Below are 6187 nucleotides of genomic sequence, written 5' to 3'. Positions count from 1 at the left end.
GGGAAGGGGCGCCCGCCTGCCTCCCGCCCGGCTCCGCGCCGCTGCCCGCCACCGCCTCCCCTCCGCGCCGCGGCCCTGCCTATATCTGCTCCCCCCCCGCCGAGGGCCGGCGCAGGCGGGCGGCCGGGACCGCCCCCGCGCCGCCCCCCGCCGCCCCCCGGCAGGCCCCGACGGCGGGCCGGGCGCGGGGGTCGCGCCCGGGGGCCGGCCGGCTGCGCGGGGGGCGGCGGGGGCGCGGAGGGTCCCGCCCGGCGCGGGGGACGCGGGGACGGCCGCCCGGGGGCGTGGGGCGTGGGTCCCGCCGCGCGGCAGCCCGATTTCGGGTGGGCAGGGGACCGGTGTCCCACGAGCGCCCGCCCCTCTTCGCCGGCGGCCGTGGAGCTGGGCAGGGAGCGGCCGAGGTACCCGGTGTGCGGCACCCGCCTCGCCGCCGTCGGGGCTGCCGCGTTCCGCTCCGGGCTTGAGGCTGCCGGAGGGGCGGCCGCCGAGCCCCACGCCGTCGGGTCGCTCGGGGTTAGTAACTCTCTTACCGGCCGGTGAATGTGATGAGGAGCCAGGTCCGTGCGGATTTCATATCTGTTAAAGGCTTTGCAGACTATAGACTTTCTTGGTCTGTGTTTTCCCCAGCAAGAATAGGGTACTAGAATACAATATACTAGAATACTAGAATAGGGTACTAGAATGCAAGAACAGTTGGCAGTACTACTGCCAACTTAAAAATGTGTAAATATGTATGCGTGTAGACAGGTATATATTCTGGAAAGTCCCTTTTTCTCACTGCCCTAGATCTTCTAGGGCAGTCAAATTCACAGTACCGTCACTCTGAAAATACACTTGTGGTAATTCTTTTGGACCTCTTCAAAGGACCGCTTTAAAGACTTTGTTCTTCAGAGTCATGTCGTTAAGGTTTTTTCTACAAATGCAGCTTGTAGATTTCTTTTATTGCTTGTGTACTTGCGAATGCTTTGCTTTTAAATGGGAGAGATCATTATGGATAGGTTAAAAGGTTGTCTTGTATGCAAATTATTTGATGGTTTGCCAGTCAACTTCATCCTTCTCAGAACGCGGCTAGAGATCATATATATATATGGCACATTGGTAAGTCATTTTCCCTTTCAATGTTTATAGCCAAGTTTTGAAGTCAATACGGCTCAATTACTATGGATTTTAAAACACTTGATGGATTTCCTAGCTGCCTTAAAGATACTCGAGATCAGTTTCTTACTAAAAAATAAACCTTGAAGTTTATAAGTAGCAGTGGAAAATTATTTCAAGCACTGCTGTGTTTTGCTACCAACTTTTTTCAATTTAATAGCAGAGTTATTTATTTGTTTGACTGATACAGATTTTTTTCCACGTGGATTTTAGGCTCGCAAGCTAATAGCTAATTTTTCCTAAATCTATAGGTAACTTGAGCTGTGATCTGAAACTGGTCGTACTGAACAATACATTCTCAAATTGAGAAGTTACCTGAAATCTCCATGGCATCTGAGATTCAGCCTTTTCTTCATGTAAAGCTGATGGTATGTGGAAAGAGAAGAGCGTGACCAAAAACTATAATAAATACAATGAGAATTTTAAAACGTGTTTGGTAATCAAACCCTTTCAGCTCCATATGTTTTTAACCTACTCCTGTGTTGCAAATACGAGGGAGTTCAAGTTTGTCAGAATTATCCTGGATCTCAAGGGATGTCCAGCCAAAGGAGGTGGGGAAAGTTAGAAAGATGTTCCAAGTTTTCCAGAGTGTAAAGTCTCCTACTGTCTCAGAAATGACACCCTCCAAACTGGTGGGAATCTTACGTTGAATACCAGCCACAGACACTGAAAAGATCTTCTTCCTTTTTCTTATGCCTTTGCAAAACTTTGTTAGCTTGCCAGTTCCTAAAGCCACGTTGAACTGAAATTGTCGTATGTTCGCACAGCTGAAGAAACTCTAGGCATCCACACCGCCATCTCTTTTGCAGAGGAATTAAGAGCACGCAGAGGGAAACAAAACCAAGTCTGTCTTTAGTAAATTACGCAGCACTTTTTTGACATGCTTTATGCTGGTTTATTAGCCAAAATTGTATATACAGTGACTGTTCCTGGCATTCTGCTGATCTTTGCTGTGCTTCTCATCACACAAGTCTCTCGGGGGAAAAAAAAAAAAGAATAAGTGCAGTTGTGTTGAGACCAAACTGCATTTTCATAATTATCTACAGAAACTTTCCAGGCTTGTCTTCATCTTACTTGCAGCCACTTTCTCCTCCTTTCCTGCAGAAAGAAAACACGGAGCCCTGTGGTACTGCATCAGAGGAGCCTTCCTTACCAGGGCCAATTCACACCAGCTAAGAAGGTACCTATTAATCTCTCTACTTCTCCCTGTCCCTTTCATAGTTGAAGTATATTTCTCTTTTTCAGGAAATGGTGATTTCACTTTCAGTGAAAAATAATTGCTTCCCAGACCTGGCAACTGCATAATTTGCAATTGTTCATCTGGGCCTTCTAAACGGTGGAAACAGGACTCACTGCTGGGACCAGGTTTATGGTCTTTATAATACATTCACTGTAGTTTCATCCGCAATGTATGTCCCATCTCAGAACTGCGCATAAGACACGGTGGCATTGTGAAGTGACTGAGCAACCTAGAATTTTAACAAATTGCAATAATTGCATTACAACTCAAAAAACTATCAATGCATGTTTCAAAGTTCTGGTACTCAGAATATAAATAACTTCTAGTTCATTAAAAGTTTATAATGATTATTGTAAAATCCTAATACCTTGTATGTCCACAAAGCAACTCTTTGAAAGGTAGACTGTGTTTTCTCTGGCATCATTATTTTGCCACATTTGCAAGACTTTATTTTCTAATCTGGAAAAAACAAAATTAGAGGATAGTTTAGCTGAACATAAAGCTTTCAAAATATTGCTATCTTCAGGGCTAGGTACTTTTCTAAGGTAAGTTTTAGCCTAAGTCAAATCATTTGCCTAATCACAGAAGAAAATGGGTAAACTTGAGCGCTTTTGTTCCATAAGGTGGTTAAATCATTGGATAACTTAATGGTATTTAGCCTATGAATTTGTGAATAAGTATGATCTGTAAATGCTGATGTGTTTCTCCTTATTGCTTTTTAAACACTTTAAAGAACAGATTTGGCTAATCTTACAATAAGGTTACTAAGCTTCCTTCACTCCCCTTTAGCAGCATCTGAGGTACCATCCACCCATAAAGTTAACGCGAGTCAAAGGAAAAAGAGGAACAGGAGAGAGGAGAGAAGAAAGGAAATGTACCATCGTTCGTTATTCAAGCATCTAAAAATGTATGTCTAGCCTGCACAATGCAGTGCCGCTTAGAAATTCCCAAACTACCTGTGAGTTAGTGGTCTGCCTAGCTGGGGCCAGCGAGGCACGCTGGCTTGACTTGCGATACCCCAGTTAGAATGGCGCTGTCCCCACCTTAATCTGTCCAGCTCTGAAGCCAGCTAATTCAGCGCTAACGCAGGTATTTCTGCATAGTGCTGCATTGCACAGTGCAAAATGCTGTTGTGGCTGTACGTGCAATGCAGTATGACTGACAGTAACACCAAGTTCTGCCAAGGAGGACCAAAGTAATTTAATTTCCTTCGATTATAATCCATTTAGATGTAACATATAGCAGAAGTAGCTTTAAAAAAAATGAACAAAACGGTTTAGATAAACAGGGTTTCTTAAAGGTCACAGGACGTTTTTTACATATTAGCACAAAAATTATAAGTTCACAGATTTTTTTAAGCATTCTTAAACTGTGAAATCTTGTATCTACTAAAATAACATGCTTTTCCCCCCCTTAAAATCCCATTAAAGCTAGTTCTTCAGCAAAATCCTCATGGCTACAGACCCAATTTATTAATATTTCTTGGGTTTGGATCAGACTAATCAGTAGAATGAAACTCTGTGCATGTTAATTAAGCCTGATTCTCAAGCCAGATGCCAAATACTAAGTCTAAGTGAGCAGCCGTTCTGTCCCAAACGGAGATAGTAAGTGGTGTTTCGAACTGCCAAGATGAGCATTTTGACAACTTTAAAGCTTTATTATGAAAATGCATTCAAGGCAAGGTGGTAATTGAAAACAACTGTTGTTAGAAAATTCATCTTCCTGGGTCAAAACAGTGGTTCACCAGAATTCACAGCTGAATCAAATTTCTAGCCACTTCTTTCTCTGTCCTCTCAGGGGAAGCAGCAAGTGCGCAGCAATATTCTTTCAAGACGTATGCCCAGCTTCAAAGCCTAGGTGGCCTCTACTGGGGGATATTAAGTTATATCTTGGGGTGAGCAGAAGCATCTGTATAACTTTACTTGATTTGCCTGAATGAGAACTTAAATCCTGGTTATTGGTGTTCATCAAATATCATGTAGCAAATTTGTGAGAGTAGAAGTATTAAGACTAATATTATTCTTTCAGTGTGTTACCCTGTTTCCCCTGCGTACCAGAGATGATGATAGGACCTCATTTGGATGCTAAGGTCTCTATGTATTACAGATACCAGCAGTATTTATGCAAGCCTTGCCACTGTACCCTGCATGAAAGATGCACTGCGCATTTCCTTTTTGCTGTGACCTTTGTGATTGTCTAATCTTATTTTGTGCTCATATATTTTATCAAAATCTTTGCAGTCTGGAATTTTCTAAAGACTTTCTGGACAGCAGGTTTGTTCAGGAATGTCATGAGATTCACTCATTAAGTTTTCAGGCCTTCTTTTTACTGCTTACTCTTAACTACTATTGTTACAATTGAGCAGGACAGGTTTGCTAGGAGCGTCGATCAAGTGCTTTTGTGACTCGGTAACCATGTGAGAAGGAGTACAGATTTTATCTTGTACTTCTTTAGTCGAAGTGTTCTTTTCTCCTAAAAACTTCATCTGTTTCTTAATGCATGACTACTAGGCCGGCACACCCATTCTTTCCTTCTCAGCTGCTTTCAGGCATTTGAAAAGAAAACGTGATTCAAAGAAGAGGTGGTAACCAATAAAAATTGATGACTATTAGGTCTGCTCAGCAGTAGAGGTTGCCTGACAGTCTCAGGATCCTTCCTTTCCCTGTGGAACCTGAGCTGTGGGCTGTGTTTTGCTGTTTCTTCTTACCGTTGGAGGTATTTGTACCTACCAACAGAAGGGGTTCATCTAGGCTGTCGGAGAGAAAGTGAGCATTGCATATTGTTTTTGAGGATGTAGTGATGTTTCCTTTTAAACACTTTCTTGCAACGCATTTCTCAGTTTTTCTCAGCTCTACCAATGCTTATTCTGTTCCTCTACTCCTTACCCTGTTATCCTAATTTGATAATTCTATGAGTGTCACTGCAAGTATCCTGCAATGTTACCCTGTCTCAACCCTCTTCTTCCAGCACTAGGTTTCCCTAACTCTGCTGATACTGAGGCCTGCAGCTCATTCTTGCTCCTCCTGATAAGTCTAAATCATGTTCCATAAGCACTGTAATGCTGTGAAAGCAACTCTGTAGTGCTGCTTAGTCCTGATCTCCTCCTAACAGCAATGATATGGCCACAAGCAGAACCTTCTTTGTTCCCTGCCACACCTTTCTTTTTCATCTCAATTCACCAATAAACCTACTTTCCTTTACAGGTTCTGCTGCCTCCTAATGCTGAGACATAGGGTCTACATGTCAGCCAAAGAGGTGAGAGTACTCAGGCAGCTGTGAGTGGTAGGGATGTCTTCTCTCTCTCCTTCTCTGGGAAGGGCTTAGTGTTTCTTAAGTAGAACAAGGAGTCCTGCCTGTCACTCAGTGTTTGCTTTTGTCAATGTCTCAACTTTTTAATGACCTAAGTAGCTCTGATACAAATCAGTGTTCGAGTAGAAGAAAAAAAATCCCAAACCAAAACAACTTTGTTTCACAGCCTTGTTCTGTTTCCTAATGTGTTCTGATCAAATCATGCAATTTGTTAGCAAGAACTCTCATCAAGCTTACAGATTTGTTATGAAGTTTGTAGCGCACATGCTTCTGTCTCTTCCAAGCAGAAGAAGAAAGAGGCAATGTTAATGCTGGCCACGTTACTCAAAGTCTACCTCATATAAGTAGCTGTTGGAGTCTCTTCCTCCTGGCCTGGATAGGTCAGCTCACACCTCTTAGCCAGCCTACCTGATGGGTTTGCCTATGTATGACACAGAGGGAGTGAGAGAGGATATCTTGCGTGTTGTGTCAAAGCAGACCAAA

The sequence above is a fragment of the Aptenodytes patagonicus genome, chromosome 1, assembly GCF_965638725.1.
Source record: "Aptenodytes patagonicus chromosome 1, bAptPat1.pri.cur, whole genome shotgun sequence".
Taxonomy (NCBI): domain Eukaryota; kingdom Metazoa; phylum Chordata; class Aves; order Sphenisciformes; family Spheniscidae; genus Aptenodytes; species Aptenodytes patagonicus.
Note: the sequence above shows the minus strand (reverse complement) of the source record.